Source organism: Pithys albifrons, chromosome 4, assembly GCF_047495875.1.
Source record: "Pithys albifrons albifrons isolate INPA30051 chromosome 4, PitAlb_v1, whole genome shotgun sequence".
Taxonomy (NCBI): Eukaryota; Metazoa; Chordata; class Aves; order Passeriformes; family Thamnophilidae; genus Pithys; species Pithys albifrons.
Window position 1 is genome coordinate 64,388,769 of NC_092461.1, and position 11,593 is coordinate 64,400,361.

The following is an 11,593-nucleotide window of genomic DNA, read 5'->3' on the forward strand; positions in this document are numbered from 1 at the left end:
CTAATTTGGAAAAAAACATTGAATGCCTAGACAGATGCAAACTGGCAGGTGTGAAATACTCTTGTAACTGCCTGCAATGTAAAATAAAATGTGGGTGCTCCTTTTTGCCAGTGACAACGTTTCAACCTGTCAACCAGGAGAGTTTAAAAAATACCTAATAAAAATTAGCAGCAGCATTCCTTGCCATACTCATTTTTCTGAAGGCTGGACCATATAGTCTTTCTTTGTCTATACCTAATTATTCTGAGTTTCTAAAATATGAACAAACTTGTCTGATAAGGATTGAAAATAGAGATGAGAATAACCCATCAACCCATCTCTGATGCTGATTGTGATTCTTCAGGAAAAGTTGAGAGCACATGATTTGGCAAATGGGGGTGAGTGATGGGGTCACTGGAAACTTCTTCAGTGAGGTACAGCATCTAATGAGCCTCAGGGGTGAGACTGCCTATTGAGATTCCTGCTTTAAATCTTAGTATAAAGCTGTTAGAAAAAGAAATTGTCCTTTTTGTAGTTTATATGGAGCAGACAATGTTCTTTTTTAGCCTGTATTGCAGGTTTTGAATATGGTTGAAAAAAGCTGATTTAAATTTGTGATACTTTGCACATATGTAGGTTAACACATGGAGAGCAGGGTCTGGTGCATGTGCCATATCAGAATTTATATTATTTCAAAATTTCTTCATGTTATTGTTCATTTATGTGTGTGTTGCACTAGCCTTGTTAGAGACTGCAAGTTAGAGCTTCCTCTGTGGAATAAATTCAGATCCCTTAAAGCAGTTAAAGTCTCAAGATACAAAAACATCTCAGAGGAGGTGCACACTTAACAGATTTTTGTTCCAGTTGTCATGGTAGAAGTTGTTTATTATGTTAGTATCTGAAGGCTGATATCTGGATCAAGTTCCCAGCAGCTTGGTCTCTTCATGGCTACCAAGCTACAGAATTTGGCAGCCAAATACTTTCTGCAGTGTTTAATGCTTGCCCAGTGCCTACAGTTCAGGTCGGTTGGCCAGTGGTGCTTGTGCTTATCTGACCAGCATTTCTAAGGAGCTGAACAAAATCACAGCTGGAACCAAACCTCTTACAGAAAAAGCACTTCTGTGCCAGCAGAGCATGGCAGTGTGTCTGACTGGCATAACAAGGGTCTTTCAAAAATCTGAATACCACAAAACCACCACAGGACAGGATTGTTGCTTCTGTTTCCTGTTGCAGCACTGAGTGAAGTGTAAATATTGATAGTAAGGGAGTACTGCTGGTTTGAAGAAATAACTTGCTGCTTCATACCTCTTCTCTGAGGTCCACTACTGCAGGGAATTGCCATGTCATCTTCTCTGGGGCAACTGCCCCTCTGTAAGTTTACCAGTGAAAGGGGAGGATGAGCTACCACGTGAGCCCATGGAGAGCTCGCAGGGAGCAGCTGGCACACTGTTCACACCTGACATCCCACAGACACGTATATACAGATACGTAACGCAAGATCTTTACAAAGGTGTTTTTCTACTAGCCTCATTTTACAGACTGCACAACTGAGTCTTTACCCAAATTGCTCAGGAATCTTAGAAAGTGCAAAATTTTGTGAGCTGTCTCTGAATCTGAGTTCATGCTTCACTACATAAATAAACTGTAATACTTTCCATTTTAAGAGGGGCCTTTGCACTGTCTGAACTTCTCTTGCCTATAATAGAAAAGTCAAACCTGCCATAAGCAACTGTCCGTATTGAGTTATACATTGGATGCATCATGATGTCAAAAGGCATGGTCAAAAGCCAATTTTCATCTCAAAATAGTCCTTACTGATTTGTTGAAGTTCCAGGTAACAACTTTTGGTAACAAATACCCTTTTCTAGTTTTTTTTCCAAAAAAACACCCAAACCCCAAATTAAGTCTCTTTGCGTATATTTCAAAAGCTTTGCACAACATGATCCATTTTAGCAGTGCTACCTGCATAAGATACCCAGGCATTTGCTGCCTTCACCGGAGTTAAAGCATCACCCCAACAGAATCACAGACTATTCTGAGTTGGAAGGGACCCACAAGGATCATCGAGTCCAACTCTTAAATCAATGGCCCACACAGGGGATTGAACCCATGACCTTGGCATTATTACAACCAAGTTTTAACCAACTGAGCTAATTTCAGGGTTTGACAGTGGTGTTTACACACTTTCCGGCAATTAATGTGATTGATGGCTTTTGATCCCTACCATTTCTCCAAGGAGGTGTAATCTCCTTTCTAGACTCCCCGTATACACAATATTATGTATCTTATACAAATGTGATGCTTCTTTTTAATCACTTTTCAAGAGCTTGTTTTGGTTAAATTCCCTGCCTGACCCTATGTATTGCACAGGTTGAAAGGGATAGCACAAGATGTCCTGTTCGTTGTGTGATCTTTTGACCATGTTTCCTTCACTGGGGAAGAATCCGTGGTGCATTGGTTTCTATTAAACTTGGAAGGGTAGGTAGACATTCCAGCACAGGAACTCCTGTTTTTGGGAAGGCTGGGAGGTAGAGAAAGGAAGCTGGAAGCCAAGAGGCTTTTCAAATGTTAAGGGGTGTTTCTCCTGGCCATAGCATCACCACTAATTTAAGATTACATGAGACTGTCTAAAGGTAAGGACTTAATTTTTACTATTGCAAAATTATTTTTTTCTGAATAAAAACTTGAACTACCACAATAGACTTTTGATTATAAACCCCTGTGTTGTCCATATGGAAGTCCTACTTTCTGTATTGGCAATGCTGTTGAAGTTCATATATAAAACTAAAGCTTATATATTGTCCTTGGATTTCATTGCTTTGCCTCCTTTGCTACAACAAATATGTACTGTAATGTTTTAGCAAATAACCATTATTGTTTATACACTGTGATTCACTGGGATGGAGTAAATGGCGTATTTTAAGGAGTCTATTTCTTTGCATATAAGATACCTGTAAAGCTTACTGAAGTCTTCACCTTCAGTAAGTGGCTACTACTTAGCTCTCAATTGTTGGCTACATTACTGAAACAATGAAGATATATCACCCACTATAATAGGGAAATAGCAGCCATTTAACATAGCTGAGCATTAACTCTGTCATTTAGACTGCTGAAGCAATCTTATTGTTATAGTCTGTGTAGCTGGTTTTGTTTCTCCGTATTTATAGATGTTCTGGTGTATGAAATGCATTGCTGTTTGCAACAGTAAATTATGTGTTCTCAAAGGCTACTCTTGTTTAAATTAAGTTTAAATTAATTTATATCTGAACCTTTCGACAGAGTAAGCAAATAATGACTGGCTTTGAAACCCTTTTCATTGTAATAGTTTGAACAATGAACATTCTCTGTGCCATTCTGCAAAATTTTATTCTAAGGAAAAAAAAATTGTTTTTGTATATGAGCCTTCATGGTGAAAACAGCTCCTTGAAACATAGTTTTGAAGTGCTTATTATCAAACAGGTGCATGTCTCAAAGCTAGGAATCTGTAAATGAAAGCTGGCAGTGGCTACTTCTTCACCTAGGATATCTCAAACGTCATGCCCTCTTTTAATATTATGTTTGCAGTTCATATTTGTGTGTCTCGCTAAATAAGTTGAGAAAGCCATATTGTGCTATTTTCATTTTTCTTCAGCCTTCCATATACATATATATATACACATCACCCCCAGAGTAATGAACCCTGGGGTAGGTATTGCTAATGCTATAGCTAAATAGTCAGCTGCAATTCAATCAATCAAGGGTCTATAAATTACAAAAAAGAAATAGTTGTTATTAGGGCCAAACACCAAAAATAGCTTTAGAATTTAAAAAAAAAGTAATGTATCTAAATAAATAAATTAAAAAGCAGCTTTATTGAGACTCTGTTCATAACATACAAGATAATACATGCAGAAGGAAGCATGATACTGACCCTTCTGTAGAGCGGACTGACATCTCATAAACTACAGTGACAGCCAGACCCGACTATTTCTTGTGAAGACCCTACTGTTGTAAAAGTTCCCTGCATTGTTTAAAATAGTTGGAGTAGGAAGAAGAGCAGGAAAAAACTTCATGCCACAAAATGAAGTGAAAGCTCAAATATAGCTGAGCCCTCCTTGGTCATTTTCTGCCCCTTGTCGTGGCAACATCCCCACCAGATTGCAGCAGGGTCTGTAAACTGAGATGTGGGGAGGAGTACATCTTTTGTTCATGTGACACCACCATTAGATGAAAAAAGGTGTCATTCCCATGAACTCCTCAGTACTTCAATATTCCAGTAATGGTATCTCATAAAGACCCAAATCCTGAAAATTAGCTTCTGCTTTTAGAATGCTCTCTTTGACCAGCCAAAACACTGTTTCTAGTGCAAGATCAGTGTTACACTATTTTGCCTAAACAACAGTACGGTTGTCTTTGTATCTGGCTTGGATAGTCAGCCACCATAGAGGAAGAGAGAGCAGGTGGTCTTTAAATAAATTCTCCATTTGGAGAGTTGTAAGGATACTCAAGTCTGGCCTTCACCTATATGCTGTGTGCCCACCTCTAAAAAGATGTGTACTTATGCCACCAGGGAATATTTTGTTTCCTTTCTTCAGGATCAGAACACCCAAACCCAGAAAGCCCCACTAAATGCTGAACCTGGAGTCAGCTCTTAGATGCTGATGGATGGTTTTAGGATCATCTAAATGGACGATAGCAGGTACCCAGCCAACTTTCAGTATCTGGGTCCTAGTGGCTACAGACCATCTCGAGTACCCACCTACTCCTAGACTGAAATGGCAGCTGGCATCAGCTACCCAACCAATCCAATTTACTTTCAATCACACCATTACTACAACCTCCCTCCTCCATCTGTGTAAACATATGTCTTTGTTAAACACCACCATTTGTACAGGATAAAAATTGTCAGTGCTGACAAAAATGCCCCCACATAATGCTGTTGTGATTGCAATGTTGTTCTTAAGCTGATTTTAAAGAAGTCTGTGAGCTGATCAACATCTTCCACTGCTATTAGTGGGAAACTCTCTTTGACAGGAATAAATCATGTTTAAAATGTTTTTATTTTGTCCAGGGGTAATGTGGTCTCACTTTTGTAAGACTCAGATCTTATAAGCCATTTATTAACTGTAAGTAGCAGCTCACAATGCCACAGTAATACCCCAAAGCAATGAACAGTTCCATGAATAGTCTTTTCTAATACTAGTATGTGTTTTTGGCAAGAACATATTTTCCCTCATACCTTTCTGAGGCTGAACTTTAAATCTGGCAAGGGAAAGAGTTACAACTCTGAAGAAAGGTTTTAGGAATTGCTGCTTGCACCAGCTTTTCTTCAGAAATGACCACTGCTGGCCTCTGTAAAGGGGTTTTCCCTTTTCTTTTTCAGGTAGTAGAGTGCAGTACAAGTAGGGCTGTCCTACAACATAACTGAATTCCAGCATAACCTCAGCCCTCCGCACTCTAAAGCTGCACATTATAGAAGAATATGAAGTAGATGAAGGTAGCTATTTATACAAAGAAAGTTGCTGTGTGAGACATCAAAAGGAAAAATTTAAGCACCACCTCTGTCCTCTGCCAAGAGGAGAGCTGTTCAGCAAACTGGACACCCACCAAAACTGTGCAGTGCTTCTTGCTGGACCATCCTCTTAAAATGCTGCCTAGATCAGCATGAAGGCAGGGAAAGTTATTTGGGTTTATGGACTGGAGCTTCCCATTCTTTGAAATCTTTGGAATCTTAACTCCAGACACTTAAAATTAATAGTCTCCTTCACAGAGCACAATAAATCAAAAAATGTCTGGACTTCCAGTCTTACTCCACCATCTATCAGCACAGAGTGTGAGACCCTTAAGCAAGTAAGTACTTTTGTGCAAACCTGCTTCTTCTAGTGTTCCTTGCTAGTGTTCCTCTGTGTTCCTTGCTTTTGCTCTTATTACAATACTCATGTTGTCATCATCACTGTCATCTTTCATCCATTCAGTCCTGATAATACTAAATACGGAGTTGTAGTTAACAAAGTTCCACCAGTAACTGGACTTACATTCCTCCAGGATTTAAAACCATTAATTTTGCTTTGTGCTTGTTTTCTCCTCGCATTTGGGTATGCTGGACTGCTGTTCCAAGTTTTCTTTCCCATCATCTCTGCAGCTGTGAGGATTACGGATGTTCGGGTTTTTTTAGTGAAAATTGAGGCTTTGTAGAATTGCTTTCCTTACTAATTAGGGCTTTGCATCAGAAGAACATAACAAACCAAACCAGTTTTCCACCCTTCTTTTTTCTTTGCTCGTTCACTTGTTTCCTCAGCTTTATTTTGGTGATCATTCCATTGTTTCATGCTACCATTTCCTATTTCCCTGGCTCTGTGGTTTTGAAGCATTCAGAGTTATGTATTGTTTGGATCTTGTTTTGTTTGCTTTTGCTTTCTTTGCTTGCCACAACTGCATTTCACTTTTTAACCAGGCAAAGCAGGGTAACAAGGCAGAGAGTTTCTCTCTGCCCTTTTGGGATTTGATAAAGTGGAATCTTTTAATCAAGTCAGAGAGATTTGACTGAGCAGCACGAGATGTAAAAGCTCAGATGCAGAGGGGTCTGGTAGCAAATCTCACTCTGCACATCATATGAAATCACAAAAAAGTTGTCTCTGAGATATGAAGATTATGAAGAGAAGCAGTATCACCTATCCTCCTGGATGATTCTTATATAAATAAAAATGTGGGATATCAGTAAACTCCTTTATTCTGTGTTTGAAAGTATGTTTCTCTCCCCTTGCTAGGGGCCTGGGTGGCTGCCAGTGCAACCCACCAGCACTGACAGGAAGGATTACTGACTTCTACTATCACCAATCTAAATATTTTTAGTGGTTGCTGCTCTGGCTTTATTCCCCAAGCTTCTATATAGTGGTTGATGATTGTTTAAATGTTATGAAGTTTCTAAGGAGGCACTTTTTTTAAGGACAATTCTGATGCAAAGGGGAAACTCGCCCCACTCCAGTTGTGTGTTAGAAAAAGGGCACTTTCCTCCTCTGCCAACTTCTGGGCCCACAGTCCTGGCTTGCTGATGTTCCGTTTTCCTCTCACTGACTTTGCCCTGTGTGAGAGGGCAACGAGAAGGAGGGATCAGATGCCTGCAGCAGCACCTAAGGCTAATCCAGCCTTTGGAGTCCTAAAGAAGTCCTAAAAGGACTTTTAATGGACTGCCTGACCGCACTGGTCTCTTGCTGTACGCGAAGAAATTCTAGGAAGAACTTCCACCTGTACTGCATCTCAGATGTTTGCGCCTCCTTTGAGTGCCGCCTCCTGCGCGCACTCCCGCTGCTGTTTACCTGGACCCGTGTCAAACACTAAAGGCGTATCGCGGGCCTCGGCAGAGCCATCTAGGTGGCTTTTCCCCTCGGCCGGCAGCCGGTTCCGCCCACTCCGCGATGTGGATTCCGCCCGTGCGGGAGCGGGTGCGCGGCCGGACTGGAGCGCTAGATGGCAGCATGGACGTGCCGTTGGTAGGGAGCGGCAGGGAAGGAGGGAACGAGGGAAGGAGGGAGGGAAGGGAGAAGAGAGGGAGCGAGAGAGCCAGGACCCCGCTGGGGGATGCTGCCGCCTCATCTCCCGGCGCCTTCCCGGCTGGGGTGCCAGGCTGTGGATGTCTCCCATGTCTCCCCACCTTTAATTCATTTAAAAAAAGTCTTTGGTTGGTTTTTTTAGTGCTTTTTTTCACTTTTCTGCCGAACTTTGTGTGGTTTTCATAGACAGAGCTCTTTGTTCTGGCATAGATCTGACTCTTAAGTTTCTTCAACTTCTTTTTTCTTTTTTTTCTTTTTTTTTTCTTTTTTCTTTCTTTTCCTTTTTCTTTTTCTTTTTTTTTCTTTTTCTTTTTTTTCTTTAAAAAAAAAAAGAAAATCCCCTGAAGTGTATTTTTTGTCTCTGACTAAAGACCACTGTTTATTTTTTACAATTAATTTGTTCATAGCTGCATATACAGTGCTACAGACAATCTTAATGACCCATGAAATGGAATGGATAGTGGGTTTTGTATGACTGTGTGTAAATATCTGCAGATTTATGCTCTGTGTGCTACCTGCTAGTGACAAGTCCTCAGCTCATCTACCTGACATCAACTTGAGCATGAGATGACTTCATCTTAGTTTAATCTTGGATGTAACTGAAATCAGAATTCAACCCATGTTCTCTGCAAATAAACACCCCCTTCTACGTCATGTTTTGGTTCCAGAGCAAGGGAAATTTCTTTTACTCCAACCCCCAGGCCTCAGATATTGCCCGGGCGTGTGCAGGTTTAATTTGTATGGGCAGTCACGGAGGCTGCTGGTTGCCTCCCAGTCCTGCCCAGCACACTGCTAAGGCTACTCAACAGGTCTGCCTTCACTCAATGGCCCAGCACCCTCCTTGCTTCTGGTTGACTTTAAAATACAGGAATATGAGCAATGCCTCTCATCTTCATCTATTCTGCTGTTTCTTGTGGTAATACATGTTGGAAGAGCATCCATCTAAATGAGGAATTAGTAAGAAGCACAATAAAGTGTTTCCTGGAAGTGGCAAAGGTTTAGTCTACGTGTGTTTGTCCTTCTGTTGGACTGTGCTGTGCCTCATTCAGCACTGGGACAAGCGAGGGTAGCCTGGGTTCTGACCCTTCCTAGGGAGTGCTGATTCCCCTGCCAGAACGGTACTGGTGCCACAAGTGCTTCCTGGCTGCTTTGGCCATGGGGCTGGTCCATGGGTGGCTGGAAGGCTGAGTGGGGCACAGGAGAGGTCTGCACACTTTAACTGTGCCGGTATATGTAAAGTTAGGTCCCAGGTTAATGTAGCCAAAATTTGAGCTTCAGGTTGCTTCTTTAGAAAGTGATCCCTTTCCACTCTGTTGGGCGTGACTTCTGAAAAATACAGGAATTAACTGTGAAATTAGAGGAAATTAATGTCATCATTTTTGAGACAATCAATACAGAAGGGTCACAAAAAGACATTTTTCATTTAGAATCCAGAAGAGATGCACTGATCTTTTTTTACAATGCCCAGTATGCACTTTATTCCAAAAGACAGCAGGTGGAAAAAAGTATTTTTTCCTGCTGTAGGCCCTGTTAAACTGACTCAGTTGACTTGGTGGATATGGATGTATGTATGTGTTGGAGAGGTGTTAGTTAAAAGAGCCCTTCTCGTTACCTGAACCTTCCTGAATAGACAACAGTCTGTTTATAGACTTCTTCCTGCCACCCCCTGTGCATATTCATCAACCCTATTCTATGCAATATATAAAAGTTAAATTTTATAAAAATTTTAAAAAGGCTTTAATATTCTAGCATTATATAGTGCAAAGGACACACAATCATGGTTAGTATCATTTCCTCGTGAGTCTTTTCTGACAGAAGTCAGCTTGGTGTGTGGGCAGAGCTGCTGACCAAGAATATTAGCCTACAGTTGTTTCAGGAATGCCTTCGTCTTGTGGACCTACCTTGGCTTTGTGTCAGACTCACCGACCCTGGTTGCAAGTGCAATTGAAGATGATGGTACAAAATATACTGATGTTCATAGCATGACTAAATTGCTTTCTCAGGTCTCTAGGATACTTCCCTGGAAAGAGTCTGACATGTATTACCAGCATGGACAGCTCAAAACTAGGAGTACCATCACTGAAAAAAACCATAGGCATAGAATTATGCCATGTAAAAGTGGATGATGATACCAATATTCCATAGAGAGAGATGCAGTAAATGAAAGTTGTGGGTGTTAGTGACTGTGCTACCAAATATTTTCATACCAATTAAAGTGTAGTGCCACTAGAGATGTTTTCATCACAATATGAGACAGAAGTACAAATACTGACTCAGAGAATGAGAGTGGGGATATGAGCTTGTGCCACAACAGATGTATAACAGGAGAGAGACACGTATAGCAGAGTGATTCAGAAAAAGCAGACACAGGATTGCGTGTCATGGAAATTACAGAAGCTGAGATTTCTGTTGTAGGGACAGAAAAGCGATCTCCTCCTGGCAGTCACCTAGAAAAGGGAATTCACTCTTGGCTTTTAGAAACATTGCAAGTGGCAAGGACTCATGGCAGGTCTAGATGGTTGTGATCTAATGATTTAGGTTGAGTTTCATAGTGCAATCTGTGTGTGGGTTTTTTATTTCTTTGTAGTAAGTCAAACATAGTTATTATATGAAAACCTCCCAAACTGGGTATTTTGTTCAAAATGAGATTTTCAGTCTGAAGCTCAAAACTTGGAAAGTCTCCTGTGACCTTTTTCATACAATATGGATGTCATCAAAAGGAAATTTTAGTAGGTTCTGAATTCAGTTTAGCTTCAAATGGACATGTTTGCAAGGTGTACTAGTAGAGGAAAAAATATGTTCCTGTCGGCCTCTATGTTATTGTCTTCACAGCACAGATCCAACAGTTCAGTGAACAGGGAATATTAGTTTTTTGGTTTTGTCTATTGCTGTCTTACTAGTAAGATGAAGAAACAGCAGTGGGAACTGAAAACAGGAACAAGCTATTGAACACAGGCATTTAGTGAATCCAGCAGCAAAATGAGCATGCTTTCATTAATATTTTACTGAAAGTCGATTCTTTCCCCAAATGAAACAATGCTTTAAAATATCATGGATCCAACATCTTCTGGATCTTCATTAGTTTAAGTGTTATTGTTTGGTATCATAGAATTTTATCAGCAACATTTAAAACTGAAGTAAAGAGAGTGCTTTTTCTACAAATACCTTTGTGCAATAGAAACTTGGGCCTGTTTCCTAATGGTGTTTGTGATACTACTTTAGGATTAACTCGCTACTTCTTCTAACTCCAGGTAGAAAAGTTCCTTGTTATGGGCAGTAATTTTCTGTTGGTGGTCTCAGCGCTGTGTTCTCTGCTGTATCTTTGTGACCTGGGGAAGTCATCCAACCTTACAAGCTTCAGCTCACACTTGAGAAAATGTAGGCATCATGTTTTACCCCTGGATGAAGTGGTTAACAACAGTGTTCCAGACTGGATGCAGATGCTATGGGAGTTATATGGCTTGATGAATGCTGTGCCACCTGAACTGAGGTACACACACTGAATCGTGAAACATTAGTAGGAGGGCAATCCCCTTGCAGCCCCTGTGCCCACTAAGACTGCACATACTTGTACAGCTATGCAGGATCTGTAGCAGTTCCTCAGACTGGGTCTGAGAACGTATTAAAGGTTAATCTACAACTTTTTTTGTTTCTTTCTCAAATCCTTGTTAATTGAATCAGACCAGCCTTAATCTTCTTTCCAATTGACCCTAGAGATGATGAGAGACACTAAATACTTCTAGAGACTAGTCTCTTCAAGAGAATGCAACACTATATACTTCTATAGCAAATATACTTCTATAGCAAATACTCCTTCATTTATTATAATAAATAACTATTTAGTGTCTAACGGGGTCAAGAAGGAGGTGATCTTTGCCCTGACTGTGTACCCTTGTTATGAGCAGAGGAAAAGGAGGATAACCACACAGCTCTTCAGGTTGATCAGATATGTAACAACCTCTCTCTCCTTTTTTTATCACTGATGTCTTCCTAGCACCAAAAGTCTCAGAAACAGGGTTTTAAAGGAAGTTTTGTGAGTTGAGGTCATACAGATGAGCTGAAATCTGGAGAGGTCAGACCAAACC